This window comes from Notothenia coriiceps, unplaced genomic scaffold (assembly GCF_000735185.1).
Source record: "Notothenia coriiceps isolate Sejong01 unplaced genomic scaffold, NC01 NC01_scaffold00034470, whole genome shotgun sequence".
NCBI lineage: Eukaryota > Metazoa > Chordata > Actinopteri > Perciformes > Nototheniidae > Notothenia > Notothenia coriiceps.
Window position 1 is genome coordinate 189,539 of NW_011367171.1, and position 16,018 is coordinate 205,556.

The 16,018-nt window shown below is 40.1% G+C and overlaps 1 long non-coding RNA gene across 1 annotated transcript in view; it reads right to left on the reverse strand.

Moving 5' to 3' along the window:
• Positions 1–3,647: 3,647 nt before the first annotated feature.
• Positions 3,648–16,018, reverse strand: part of LOC104962182 (uncharacterized) — a 24,134-nt gene continuing 11,763 nt past the window's right edge. The window contains exon 3 of the long non-coding RNA XR_800180.1: positions 3,648–3,672. This is a non-coding gene — a long non-coding RNA (uncharacterized lncRNA). The remainder of the gene's footprint in view (positions 3,673–16,018) is intronic.

Consider the following 16,018-nt stretch of genomic DNA (forward strand, 5'->3'; position numbering starts at 1 on the left):
CTCACGTTACTTTGAGGGGCACGAGTGCCACAAAAATATCGGTCAAAGTTATTAAGGCGATTATAGCTTTCAGACTGAGATATTTGTTTTCATATTTTCCATATCAGCTCTGTGGATCCATCACGTTTGACTGGTATTAAATGATCCTCAGTGTTTCATTTCAAATTCATATTGTCCTGCACAGAGCAGTCCTGGGCAGCCAAATTCCTTCATTTGCTCATAAAACAACTTTCAACTACAAACAATTTCCACTATGCCTGACCCAGCCCTCACCATCATACTAATCATACATTTAATAGAACGTATATTTAGCATTTTATTAGGCTGTCACTATTAATGGTTAACACAATTATTACAGGGGTAGGCGTGTGGCCGCTTTTTATGTGGGTTAGTGCGTTGTTGTTTTGGGATCAGGGAGGAACAGGTTCAAACCCCACTGCAGTTCAGAATGAGTTGTGGTCCCTGAGATACTTCACCCAAATTGGTCCGTGGGGATATCCACAGTATTGAGTATCTAAGTCGCTTGGATAAAAGCGTCTAAACATGTGACATGTATAATGTAATCAGAGGACATCACAGCGTTAATATTTGTGTAACCTGCTGATCATTATGTTAATCACGGAATATATTGGTGTTTAACGCGGGATCATTTTCTTTTCTAATTGGACTGACAGCACCAATGTTTCTTGCATCTTTTTTTAAACTATCATTTATTTTTTATTAGATTTAATTCAGGATTACTCTCTAGCCCAAGCATGTCTGTCCATCTTTTACCATGGAATTTGCAAAGTTTTCGCATAACTGCCACGAAATGGTTGTTGTGCGAGAAAGCCATAATGTTCTCAACTGCCTTTACATATACTGTACAAACAATGAAACTCTACACAGATATGCACACACACACCACACACACACACACACACAAAACACACACACACACACACACCACACAACACAAACACAGCCACCAAGCAACACACACAACACAACACGCACGCACAATGTTAGACTAAACCTCCACACAGGCCGGTCATAACTGTGAAGACACCGGGATCGAGCAGATCCAGGGACAACACGTTTTGTGAAGATAAGGGAATTTCCTTTTAGATGTTTTATCATTTAAGTATTATTATGTACTGTATTGTATGTTTACTAGGAAGGGTCCGATTACAAACAAGTTTTATAACCTAAAATATTGTTGGCCACGGCCCTTCTAATATATTAAATATATTTGAAAATCCGCCATTTTGGCTTCATTGATTGAATTTATGGTATTTGCTTCTGAGTCGTCAATAAACACATCAAACAGCAAACGGCAAGTGTCATAGGCACCCCCAATAACCATAGCGGCTTTGAGTTGAAGACAAACTGTTTGGACAAAGCAGTTTTCTATACCAATTTTGAGTATTTCTTCAAGGGCCTAGTATTTTAATTGCCAGCAGAGTTTCTTTGGTCTTTAGGCACCAATTAATGGATTCCAGGTTCTTCTTCTGCACAATCGCATTGGTTTTTGTAACATTCAATTAAATTGAAGTTCAATCATATAACAAATTTACGCCCTCCCAGGGATTGCAATGTTTGCCTTGTTTGTGGTCAATTGGTCCAGGCTATTTTATGGATTTGCCATTTAAACATTTCAACCCTGCTCAGGAGTGATTGTGAAGCTTTGGGGTTTAACTGAATTTGTATTTAGCTGCATCAGCATTTTACTTGTCTATACTTTTTTGACTAGATGCTTTTGAAACTAATGGCCTCGATTGAACCAATCTTGCCGTCGTTGAAAACCAATCTGCCTCGATTGCCTTTCTATCTACTGCTGGAAGATAGGGGCCCCCATGCTAAAGGGGGCACATTGTCTTTACCCTGGTAAACAATCCACATGTTAGCAGTTGTCATTCTGAGCCATGTTAGCATTGACACCGTTGATTTTTCTTCCTCTGTCTTCGCAACTATGTCATTCCCAGCTAGCATATACTTTGTGTTAACTGTTAATGAGCAAAAACTAGCATTGTTAAAAGACTAGACTAAGATTGGGAACATTGGTAATCAGAGGGGAGTTAAGTCCTACATGTGCAATCATGAGCAAGTCTCAAGTCTGAACTACCAGCTATCAAGCAAAGTCCCCAAGTCACTGTGGTGAAGCAAGAAAGGTCAAGTCAATCAAGCATTGCTAGGTCAGCAAGTCAAGTCATTACGGACAGTTTTCTGAGAATCTAAGCCCCGTTTCCGCCTTTAAATCAGTTATTTATACACAGTATCATTTGAATTCTTTTAGACCGATGACACTCATATCAGGATTCAATATTAACCTAGACTGTAGACAAATTATACCAAGGACTGAAAAGTCTGTTTTCAAAAAGGTAGATTTCCAGGTAAGAAAATCATATATGGCATTTGCCATGGACAAATTTTATTTACATTCTGTGAACACTAGAAACGGCAAACGCGTCAGCAACCTACATAGATTTCATTTTCAAGAATCATTTTTATTTGTTTCTTTCATCATTTCCCTTATAAACTAATGAGGACGATTAAAACTTTGTCACTTAATTGGGGTTAATTTGTAAATGGCTTCAGTTTATCATCATAACAGATAAAAGTTCGATTCATTTTACAATAATTCAAGAAGATGCACTTCTACAACAAAACAACATTAATTAAAACATTTAAACAAACTACTAAAAGTAGATGAACTACATTACAAGGGGAAATACACAAGGGATCTTTTTCCTCTCTCTCTCTTCCCCCTCTTCTCTCTATTCCTCACTCTCTCTCTCCCCTCTTCTCTCCCCTCTCCTGACCAGCCTGTCAGTATCAGGGTTAGTCAAATGAATCCCTTGGCGGTTATAGTGTTCATTTTACCGTTTTGTCTTTCTTTGCATGGGTTAATCGATTTGAACCAAGTCTACGTAGCTTAATTAACGTTGCTTTCGTAGCTACAACACACACATTCACGTACCTTTCTCTGTGGGGTGTTTTTGTAGGAGAATGAAGGTTGGATTTTGTGGTGCTGGTTCCTGTCACTGGATTCTTTATTGCTCAGACCCTGCATACCGCTGTTTTCTTCTTATTACCGTTCATTGACAACATAATCCTTGATCCAACTTGAAGTATTTTTTGGGGTAAGCTAGCCGCTTGCCATGTTAATGAGACTCCTGCCTTTCTAGTTGGGTTGCCAGGTTTGCGCGCATTGGGCTATAATCACCCAATCACGTTTCGAAAAAAACTAACGTGAATATCTCCTACAAAAACAAACGCAAAATTATTTATTTTAAAAAGTCAGGTCATTTCAAGTCATCTGTCTCAAGCTTAAGTCAAGTCTCAAGTCATGAATACCAAGTCAAAGTCAAGTCAAGTCTTTTATCAATGTTAGTCAAGCAAGTCTCAAGTCAAAAAATATGTGACTCGAGTCCCCACCTCTGGTAAATACTATACCTGGTAAACACCCATATGTTAGCATTGTCATTTTGAGCATGTTAGCATGACTATTAATTGATTTAGTCTCTGTCTCTCCCCTCCTCTTCAGGCCTCTTCTGTTTAAAAATGTCCGTCAACCATTCATCCTCCACCAATGACTCCGTTTCTCATCAGTCCACCTCCTTGTTTGACTGCACCATTATTGACTACCTGCAACTCGCTATTACCATTACCAACATCATCTTCCTCATCCCTCTCTCATTTTTTGTCCTCCGTCTTGGATTCCAGCGTTGGAAACAACAGCGATGTGGTTCCTCAACGGCGGTCACAAATCTGTCTGACTTTGTCACCTACAACTTGGCTTTCCTGGAGCTGATTGGAGCATTAGGGGTTGGCATCGCCATTTCCGGCCACCTCATCGGTGACCCTGTGGTGGCCAAAGCTGGGTTACTCATTTGGATTTTCCCCTGGTATGGACAAATGCTTTTCCCAATCCTCTCCTGTGTGGAGCGCTACCTCGCTGTGGTCCACCCCATCACCTACCTGGTATTGAAACAGGTCTCCGGTGTCCGAATCAGAAACATCGCGACCGCCTACATTTGGCTGCTGTGCTTCGGGGGGCTGGGTTTCCATTTCCTGTTCAAGGAAGGCTCAAGGTTCACCTATTTACCAAGCACCTGCCAATTTGCAGTTAATGTGATCTCCCTTACTGTCAGCAGCGTTTCCGTTCTCCGCGTTCTGATTCGACCCCGGCCAGGGGAGGGGGGCGGGGCCAGGAGGCGGGTTAGCCAATCACAGAAGAAGGCCTACCACACCATCCTGATCATAACTGGAGTGCTGCTCTTGAGGTTTGGGGGGAATCTGGTTTGCAATTTGGTAGGCTTCTCTTTCAACAGTGCTGAGTGTGTGGTGGTCCTGTTTGCACTGCTGTTCAATGTGCCCAGCAGTCTGGTGTTACCGCTGCTGTTTCTGCACAGAGAGGGAAAACTACCGGGCTTCAAACACAACCCTGAATCACATTAGTGTGTGCAATCAGATTGTATATGAGACAAGGCTGAACTACACTAGTGTATGTTGTAATCATTACTAGGGAACTTCTTCTGCTTACGTTTAATGTCAAATTCCTGTAGAATTAGTGCCACCAAATGTTTATCTCAATGTTCCCATTTCCTGATTTTTAACAGAAATGGGTGGAAAACACTTTATGTATATTATGCAAAGCGTTCGATTTTGATGGAAACTTTGGCCATTAGGTACCATTATTAAACAAAATGTGACTGACAGGTTAATGGAGTTCGGTCTCTATAGGTCTATCTATGGAACTGCTACCTCCGCGACCCGACCACGGATAAGCGGGAGAAGATGGATGGATGGATGGTCTCTATAGGTCAACTTGTTAACGATACTAAACGTTGGCTTGATTTCAGATAGATATATTTTTGGAGCTTCATCTAAAACACAAATGCATTGTTGAATGAGAGTTGTATGCATCAAGACAACATTTGACTTAAAAACCAACAAATAACCAATTTATTTATTTCAAACTCTATGTAAATACATTTTCCTCGAGCAACGAGTGACTCCGCGCTCTGACCTGACTGTGAAAATAATGAAAAGAATACAAATTTGCATGACACCATTTACAGTCTAGAGTGACACGAAATCCATCATTTGTTTGACAATATGCAAATAAACCACAGTCCTGCACACAATAACACATAGGTATTAATAAATGAGAATCAGATAATTAGAGAGCACAGAGAGACAGATCATCAATAACACCGTGACAAGGTGAGTGTTCTTTAATCAATATAATATTTAATATAATTAAAATATCTGCTTTTCAATGTTTTGCCCATGTTTGTAAAAATAATTAATCATCAATACCATTTTACATATTTTTATAAACCTTAATTGACTAAATATACATATATATAAATATTCTGGAATTGTATTATCAAATGCTTGTATATAAGAATCTGCATAAAACAAGTAAAAAGCTGCTTCTATATACAAAAACTGAAACAAATGATGGTGTTTGTATGGTTTTATTGCTTTAATAATGTGGAAACGAAGGTAGACGTGATTTATTTAAACGCATAACGTCCATATTTTATACATAGGCATACGTTTTATACAATTAGATTAAATATATTTATTAAATGCAATATGATTAAACACAAAACATGACATATACAGTAAGTGTTTTGGTTAAAAAGCTTTTACATTAAGAATATATAACATAATTTAACCATTCGGGGAAATCTTTCAGTGCCTCTTCGGCTGCTAAATGGTGGAGGAAAAATCTTTCTCCTGTAACAAAATATCCTTTTATTAATAACGCTCTTGGTGTGCCACAGGGATCAATTTGAGGCCCACTTCTTCTGAAAATAAATGTGAATGTTTTAATTGTTGCATCAGTTAATTAATTTCTCGTTTCCATTTTCTCCATAAAAGCAACCAATCGAAATGTCCGACAACTCTTCCTCCAAGTACCACTGCATAGACTCCAAAGTGGCAATGGTCGTCTACATTACATTTGCCATCACAAAGATAAATAATATACCTTTATCTTAAGTCACTCCGACATCTTCACCTACCACCTGGCCGCCGTAGAGATGATCCATTATGAGGTCACTAAAGCGGGGGTGTGTGTCGGTTATATCATTTTCTTTGGACAGATTGGCTTTCACACCCTCACCTGTATAGAGCGATACCTGGCCGTTGTTCACCCCGTTGTGTACATGGGGCTGAAAAATGCACGTGGTGTCAAAATACTAAATATTAGCATAGCGTGCGTTTGGCTGCTGAGCTTTGCATTGAGCGGTGTAACATGTGGCTCCGGTTTGTCCAGTGGGCCAATATTCAGCTCATTGGCCGTCACTTTAATCACCCTGTCTTTCTGCAGCCTTTCTGTTCTCTGCAGTCTGATTCGTCCAGGGCCAGGGGGCGGGAGCAGGGAGTGCGTTGACCAATCAAAGCAAAGGGCTTTACACCATCACAGCCATACTGGGCGTGATGTGGCTTTGGTTTGCAGGCATGATCTTGAGTCTGTCTCTGGGGAAATCTAAGTTGCTGAACACCGAGGTTGGCTGTGCGCTGGAACATTCTTCAAACTGGTTCAGTCTGCCCAGCAGTCTGGTGCTGTCGCTGCTGTTCCTGCACCGAGCCGGAGAACTCTTCAAACACCAATGGGATCTCTCGAATGGATTTGGGATTGGATTAAATGTTTATGATTCTTAAAGGTCCCCTATTATGCGGTTTTTCATAAATATATTATAGGTCTCAGATATATACAAAACATGTCTCTGAAGTGTTTTATGTTAATGTGCTACATATCCAAACAAACAAACAAAGTGTGCAATCCAATGAATGTTAATCTAACTGGGTTTTGATAGATAACGTATCTCTTTTTCTTCTCTCAATTATTTTATTTCTATTGTGCCCTCTAATCAATATTAATCAAACTATTGTTCGTTTATACATTTTAAGAATGGCGTTTATCTTTTCTGAGAATGAGTTCTTATTGTATTTTATTTATTTGGCTCTACAACAGATGATACAAATGTTTATGTCGGTAAATGTGTGGCGGGGGTGTATGTAAATGGTAAATGGACTGTACTTATATAGCGCTTTATCCAGTCTTTAAGACCCCTCAAAGCGCTTTACATACTACATGTCATTCACCCATTCACACCCATTCATACAGAGCAGTGTACCTTACTCTAGGACCTAACATTCACACACATTCACACACCGTTGGCCATGCCATCGGGAGCAACTCCGGGTTAACTATCTTGCCCAAGGATACATCGACATGTAGACTGCATGGGCTGGGATCGAACCCACAACCTTCTGGTTGAAAGACGACCACACTCCCTCACAGCCACAGTCGCCCTTATGTGAAAATAACGGGGACAGAGCTGGCGGAAAGGACGTCCCATTGCTCTTAAAACTAATTTCCCTGCTTCTCGTGGTTTCCTTGCGTCTCTCCATGCTTCCCTGGTGGGAGGGACTAAACGCAGGGAAACAACGCAAGTGAGGGACGCAAGGATTTCATTTAACCGAAGTGAGATGAAGCCAAATAATCAGCACTTTTGAAACAGGTCTTAAACAGAGGGGATTATGGGATGCTACAATGCATGATCTGTTTGGTGTTTCGAGCCAAACACTTCAGAGACATGTTTTGTATATATCTGAGACCTATAATAAAGTAATGAAGAACAGTATAATAGGGGACCTTTAAATCATGACACATTCAGAACATTCAAAATCAAATTTTCAACAGGAAATACATTTACTTTGCAAGAATATGAGGCAATTCTTATTCTTATTTCTTGTACACAACTGTTGACAGGTTATGTAAAAATGTTCCCTGTTCCAAAGGCAGCAGCTGAAAGACAGGTGTTCAACTCTCCATCCTTTGATTTGAAATGTGCTGTTACGTTTGGCTCATCCAGTGCTTGTCTTAAAAAAACCAGCACCAGGCTTTTGCGGAAAAAGAATCACAAAATGCTGAAAACTGTCTCTGGTGTGCTTGTTGATACCAAGCTTTTCTGCTTCCACAAAGCCTCTGTTTTCGAAAAAGCTTTAAGGGGGTGATCTCCAAGAGTCAGACGAAACACAGGATTTCAGCAAGTTTCTGGTCATCCTCTCGGTCCATCCTGATGTAAACAAATAATTCCATCTCCTCCTCAAACTAGAACAAAGCACCAGCCTAAAGCATCCTCAATTGTATTACACAATGTCAAAGTGAGACTTTACTGTTTAAGTCATCGTCTTTTTTAACTAAACATCTGACGATATGCATCACTACACTCACAAACATAGTGATAAATATTTCAGGGTTTCCAGAAATGTGATTTCAGCTTACAGAAGGGTATGATCTGACTTCAGGAAGGCAATCTGAGAGCATGAATACATTTATGTTGTGGGTATACTGTATATTCACATTTTTCAATTGGAGTGCTGCACACTGACACACCCAGCTATGGAAATTGATTGCCAATGCATTTTGAGTAAACGAGTGACAGATTTTAGGAATTACATTTGAAAAATAATAAAAAGTTTACTCACACAGGGACATTGTGCCTTCTCTTTGCCTTCATTGCCCTTAGGTTATACAATTGGGTCCTAAAAGTTTTAAACGTTTATCTGGCACACATGGTAGTCATTTGAATATATATATGTTGGGGTTATGCATAAAAAACAGGTTAATTATACAGAATGAATGTGGTTAAATGCACTATGGGAGAGTTGATCCCATGTTTTCCCTTAGGTCAGGGGTGTCAAACTCAAGGCCCGGGGGCCAAATCCGACCCGCGACCTAATTTTATGTGGCCCGCAAGAGCTTGCAAAGAATATAATATACAATACAATTGGTGTAATTGTTGAATATTTACTTTCAATTATTTGCCCTAGACTTCTGCTTTCAGACGTAGTTATTTAGGAAGATATTACCAGATCTGATAATAATTCAATGCAGGGGCAACGATGTAATATAATACATTATTTAATAATATATTATATATATTTACATAATGTATATTTATATAAATTACAACCGGCCCTTCGAGTGCAACCATAATGCTGATGTGGCCCGGGATGAAATTGAGTTTGACACCTACAACAGACCCTGATCATACAACACAGGACCAATGCACATTTGCATTGACATACATTCAGTGCAATACATTAAAATGAATTAAAATGCATCTTTACATACAAGCTGTCAATCGTTGCAAAGCATCAACAGCATATTCACTCGCACCTTTTTTTTGCAGCGATTATACCATTGTGGTTTACCGGCTATAAATACAGTTAAGCTCTCAACATAAGAGTTACATACATAACAAGTCCAAAAATAACCTTTTGTATCAGAGATGAGATTAAATGTTAAGAGTGATGGACGGACAAATAACTAAAGAAGACGCAGCCGAGGGAGAGAGAAAAAAAGGAGATAAAAGGTGGGGATTACAAAAATCAACAGCAGTAAGTCAGTCGGGCAGGACAGAAGGGCGAGCATGATGGATGATGGATGAAAGAGAAATGGAGGGATAGAGAGAGAAAAATAACACTATGGGAACATCTGGGCACAGAGGGAGTGTCTTACATTGACAAACTCATACAATGCACACACAACAACACAATATCCCTTGTCTCTAGTAGTACAGAGGATAAATCATTACACGCCTCAAAGAGAAAATGTGGATTCAGTTTTCCTCCTTGAAGTTCTGTACTAGATATTGTTCACATTGTTAGACATGAGTTAGTGTTTAGTCTGAATCCTCAGGCTTGGTGTCTATTTAAACCTTGGTAAGTGATACTACATTTCCCAGAACCTCTTTCACCTTCCCTGAGCAAACATGCCTGGACTTATCCAGCCTCTGTTTATATGTAGGTGTAGACCTCAATGGTGATAGTGGAGGTGATAATCATAGTAACAGCAAGACTTCCCCGGTGGGAAGAAGTGAGAGTCTTATATTTTACTGCTTTCTCTTCTTCTTCTTCTCCACAGAGGATTTCTTCCTGTGTGATTGTATTGAAAGTCATTGAAAAATGGTGAGTGACGTTAATCTTAAATTCTGACAGGTTGGGTTGCAGCTACACTGAATAGTTTATGATTTCATTTCCAAAATTCGTAATTTTCTGATTGTACTGACAACACTAATATAAACAATATACCAGTAGCTGTGCAGTATATGGTGCCTGTTTCGGCATTTTGACGTTTCATGGTAGAAAAAGCTTAGGTGTTACTATTGACATCATTGACACATTATTCATGGAAAAGCCTTATAGGCAGGTTTCCACTCTGAATCCTGAATTGTTCCCAAACACTCCAGGATGCAGAGTGGTAGAGAACCTGAGAGAAATGTGCACAGGGCTAACATTAACACAATTGTATTCTGAAGAACTACTGCTGTCAGATCAATGAAGTCAGTAAAGTAGACTTTTTCAAAAAATGTGTAGTGGAAGTTTAAAGTGGCACAAAATTGAATTACCTTAAAATTGGGTAAAGTACTTGATTTGAATTGATACTTACTTTCCATCACTGCAAAGTAATACCGACACATTGATCACAGAGCCTTACAAAAGTTCATTAAATAGCCATATCACATATGAACAGTGTGTGCTCTCTTACCTTAAAACAAGTATTTCTTCCCTTGGCGAAAAATCGCCCACCTGGATTCCAGTACTTTTCACTGGTATATAAAATCCAAGGCCCAGGTCTTTTAGCTAATGGCTAATGCTGCTCTCTCAGCTAACCTGTTGTGGGTGTTTCATGATTATTCTGCCTACTCTGTTCAGCTTTGGCTGCAGCAGCACCTGTGACTGGCAGACAAATCGCTTCCCCATTATCTGGAACAGGACGCCGACGCACATACAGTCTCTATCATACGTTTGACTCATATCAAAGGAGACACAAATATCACGAACAACGCTATTGAGCAGCCATAAAAGAATATATCTAATTATAAGAAATGTTAAATTGGTACTTTGATATGATTGGTTATGGCATAAAACGTTCAACTCATTAGTCGTACTTATGGCAATTTCAAACTTTATTAATAAACCATATTACCACATCATTTATTTGACTGGGAAAGAGGGTCAAGTACCACAGTTCTGCCCCCCCTTCTGTCTGCTGTTACATTTGACAGTAACATGGTGTAAAGGATCTGATTATTACCATCAGTTCCACCACATACAACATCACATGCATATCATTTGTTATAATCGGAGATATTTTGTCATATGTGCGTTCAAGTGCGTGTTCAAGTAAGAGTGTGTTTCTGCTGGTTTGCATCCGCTGCTAGTGCTGATATAAAAGACAACAATTTTCAAGCTGATCAATAATGAGCAGAGGTTTCGTAATCATTAAGCCCAAACAAACTTTCGCCCTGTCTCTGTTTTGAAATCCTCTCTTCTCTCTCCCACAAATCTCTCTCTTTTCTACTTTTCTGCTTTATATCTTGTTTGATCTTGTCTCAGTTCTAACAAATGGCCGGTTAATGAGTTTGTTCAGTCACAGCCTTGAACGCCTGCCCTTCTCACATTGGTACACACACACAAACAAACACACACGCCGAACTAATTGTTTCCCCTTGGACACAAACATCAGACAAACAGAGTTTTGACAGAGACACAGAGAGCTCTGTGGTACGAGGAAATAGCAGCGAAGCCAAACAGAGATTGGGTGATTGATGCCAGTATGAAATGATGGGGAGGAGGAAGAAGAGACGAGCAGAGCTTTGATTTCCTTTGACCTACAGTCGAAAGCTAGGCCACACTGGCTCCTTTGGTGTCAGACTTAGATGTATTATAATTATTATATTATATATATTATATATATTATATATATATATTAATAACCAAAAAGAGCCTGGTTAAGGGTGTTATTTACCTCTGTTTACCTGCCTTATTTATCATATCTTTAGAGCAAAATATTTACATTTCGGAAATACACATAATCTGCTTTCTTGTTAAGAATTATAGGAGAAGCTTGATATCAAGATTGATATCCTGACTGTTATATGGAGGTGCTAGGAGGCAAACTACGTAACTTTTGGACAAGCCATACTAACTGTTTCTTTTCATTTCAATTCTTGATGCTAAGCTATGGACACTATGGACTCTGGACGTTGGCAAGAACGTCATATTAAGCATTCAGAGTATAATTTAATCTCTCTTGGCAATAAACTAAAATGTCAACCTTTTTCTTTACCTTGATTTGCAGATTATGATGCTTCACTAAAGGCAGAGCCATAAAGCAACACGTGAAAACATGAAACCTTGGCGTGTTTTTTTCAGTGTGTACAATAAAGGATATCGTTTCATAATAGTGATGTTTTGAAGGGGAGAGTATTTCTATGCTGTGAAGATACCAAGTCATTGACTGTGGCCTTGTGTATTATGGAAAGAAGATAGAGAAAGTAACCCTCACTCCTCAGCAAGATGCTTAGCTCCACAGTGCTTCACATATTTACATTTACATTTGAATGTTTATTCAGTTTGCTTGTTTCTTGAAACCAAATCAAACCTCCAATAACAAAGTCCTGTCTGTTTACAAGAACAGACAACCTACGATTTGCAGGTAGAGATAAATAAACGGGCATCATAGATTTTAGCACTGAGCAGAGGGTTTCAAGTTTCACTGCCTGGAATAATGCTGACAACATCATGGCATCACACGGTGAATGTGGTGGAGGGAAACAGAACAGGTTGTGAGTAAACAGGAGTAGTGTTTCTGAGCGATGCACACAGTGTAGTATCAGTGACCTGCCTTACCAGCAGGCATGATGTCACCTTGTTCGAAGTGTGATAAGACAAAAGGCCACGTGGAACCTCAGCTAGTTTGTTCTTTCTCTCTTTCTTTCTTACTTAGTTTCTGAAATCGTTTCTTTGTGGACATATTTGCTTCATTTTTGTACTAACGTGTTCACTCTAAGTTTTCTGTATTCTTAAGCTTCAAAGTCTCTTTCATTTTCACATCAATGCACAGTGTTTCTTTTGTCCCCTGACACCAAAGTCCATGATCTCCCTTCAATAAGACATTATGGCATACCATCATGCATGCATACATAAACCCATATGCTTATGTACACACTAGCAGATACCTTCCACACACTGGTGCACAAGGCAATAACTATGCACATGCATGCACAAACAGAGACAATGGTGGTCTGAGGAAGGGACAATAGAGGCTGTGTTAGCCTTAGCGAGAGTTGCTGTGCCTGGCTCTGTGGGAGTTAAATGGATTCCAGCCAGACTCACAGAAAGAAAGGTTTCAGAGCTGAGTTCACAATTTTACAACGTCTGTTTGGCCAAAACAACCCAACTTTCAAAGTCCGTTTCAGAGAACAGACGTGAACTTTGCACGTTCACTTGTACGATAAAAGTTTTTATTGAGTTATGATAACGATTACAACCATACATGCTCTCCTTCTCGTGTTTTATATCGCTTTCTCCCTGGCTTTTCTTATCAGTTTCTGTACAAGGTGCACACATCCTGGTTTATAGGCCTCACAAATGTGGAGCTTGCCATGACTTACTGCACGTACTCTTGCACGTGTTTTCCAGGATGGCAAAACATCATGATAACATGATTTGTGTCCCATTCTATTAATCCTGCAATACTAGATGAATTAGCATCCACCCTCATGAGTGTTGAGTGTGTTGGCAGCTTGTACTATGGGAGTACATCACCTTTTCTACATCCTATAGCCTACATCCCATAAATTCTTTTGATGCAAAGGTAACCTGTGCTAGGACTCTAACTACAATCTGCCATTACGCACTCTTTCCCTCGTTTTTCCTCCCTACATCCTCCTGTTTCTGTCTGCACAAACATCTACTCTCCTTTTCCTCTCTCCCCAACTCAGGCTTGACAGAAACAAGAAAATGTGGCTTTTGATAGATATGTGAGACAGAGTCTGCTCTGTCGGTCTTTCAGGCATCTGTCAATTAAATTCAGTCTGTCCGAATCCGTCTGATCCTCCTGACCCGCAGAGACCAAGCAGGCTGATCCCGGTTGGACTGTAATAACTATTCCTTCATTTGTGGAGACTTTAGTACACTGACATGTCTTTTAAGGACACAGGATCAGGGCTGAAATGTCTGGGGAAACTGTCCCAAATACAGTTTACACTGTCCTTTGTCCTCTGATACACCCAGGCAAACGTGCAGCCTTTATTTTCTCATCTGCTCAATTAACACTGTACTAACGGCACCACACCAGGATCCTTTAAGCTGTAATAGATTTCCGTAATGTTGTTTTTAAGTACGGCTTAGCCTACTGTCAGCGCTCTTAAACTATGGACAGAAAGATAGGTCAAGTCAGTCCCTACGGATGGACACAAGTTGAATATACTGTATGTATAGTATATATATATAAGCTCTTTCTTTTCATCCAATGTTTTCTTAAAGGGGTCAGACAGACAAGCAGTGCTAGTCATGTTTAGACTGCTGTATGTCCACACATTAGGTCATTCTTCGCAGAAAAGTCAACACCAATCGTAATAAAACATTGACAGTGCCAACAAGCACGCAGACGTAATTCAACAAGAGTCAAAAACACCTCGTTGCTCAACCCCGAAGCACTTGAACCCCACCCAAACACTCAGAAATAGACCACACAGTCCCGAGAGACAAATATCATCCAGAACGAGTGCTTTGGGTGTTTACCTAAGAAAACTGTGATTTCATTGACATTTTGAATTGAAAAACAACTCCTTTTTTCCATTTGAACATGACTACTTTTTTCTGTTTTTAGCTGTCATAATATGTATATAATTTTTTTTGACAACAGCTGCTCATGTACATTTTTCCGTATTCTGGCTGTCAATCATTCTGGTTCATGTGGCAGAGCAATAATTGGTGCTGTATTGGACTTCACTTAACCTCTTCAGACCAGCCAGCAGGCTATCTTAGTCCTTCACTTATTTAGTCCCCTCTCCTCTTTCACGGCTCCCTTCTTTCCAATCTGGTACTAGTGCCACTTATTTTGCATTTCTAATCTTACATTTTCTCTCCTCGTGTATCTCTTGAACCCAATCTACATATGTCTACCTAAATTACTCTCTCCCGTGGGTAAGAGACTCAGACTCTTCTCCCCAGCCCTGTACAGCAGATCTGCTCAGTGACACAGAGCTGTTTCTGTAACCCTCAAAAATAAATGTGGCTTTATCAGGACAGAGATCAGGTTACCCCCCTCCATCATCACCCTACCCCCCTTTCTACTCTCTCTTTCTCTCTCTATGTTTTTGCGTGTTTCTCTTTTAAGATCTCCACATTTCCTTGTAGCTTTGGAAATATATCCTTACTTACCTAATTCCCCCATTTTACTCCTGCCTTAAAATGTACCCTCATGCTCATTTCCTGCGGTCTCTGGTCCCTTGTGGACCGGAGCGCAGTAAAAGGAATGGCATAATTAGAATCACACACTCTTAATTGGCCCTTTCCCAGCGCCATTCATAACGACTCTATTTAAAATCCCACCCCTGTCAGGGTGCCGGCGTCTGCCTGTGTGTCACTGGAGGCAAAAGTGTGAAATTAAGCTCACCAGAATGCAGTTAAAGCAGTGAACTCTGGACACAATGTGTGAGAGTGTACTTGTGTGTGTTCCCAATATATGTGTGTGGAGTGCACTCATTAGCCAATGTCCTCTAATGAGAGCCACGGGTGGTTTAACACCTCGGCCCTAAAGATGGGGCCTGGCTGAATCCGGCCTGATTGTAATTATGGTCGTCAGTCTGGACAGACGACAGTGAATTAAGAGCCCTCTCTCTGTTCTGCAATTATAATTGTCACCACTGACCTATTGTATGTCTTTGGCCATTTCTCTGCCTTTCTTCCACAAAGACATGGAAGACACACAGCTGGAGATAGAATTTAACCAGCTGCCATTTTTAGTCTGGGAACAATTTCCAGTGGGCTCATGTGAGGAGTGGAGGCCAGAAATAAGGTGATGCAAAACAGCAGGGATTAGTCCCATGAATCTGTGTGTGTGTGTGTGTGTGTGTGTGTGTGTGTGTGTGTGTGTGTGTGTGTGTGTGTGTGTGTGTGTGTGTGTGTGTGTGTGTGTGTGTGTGTGTGTGTGTCT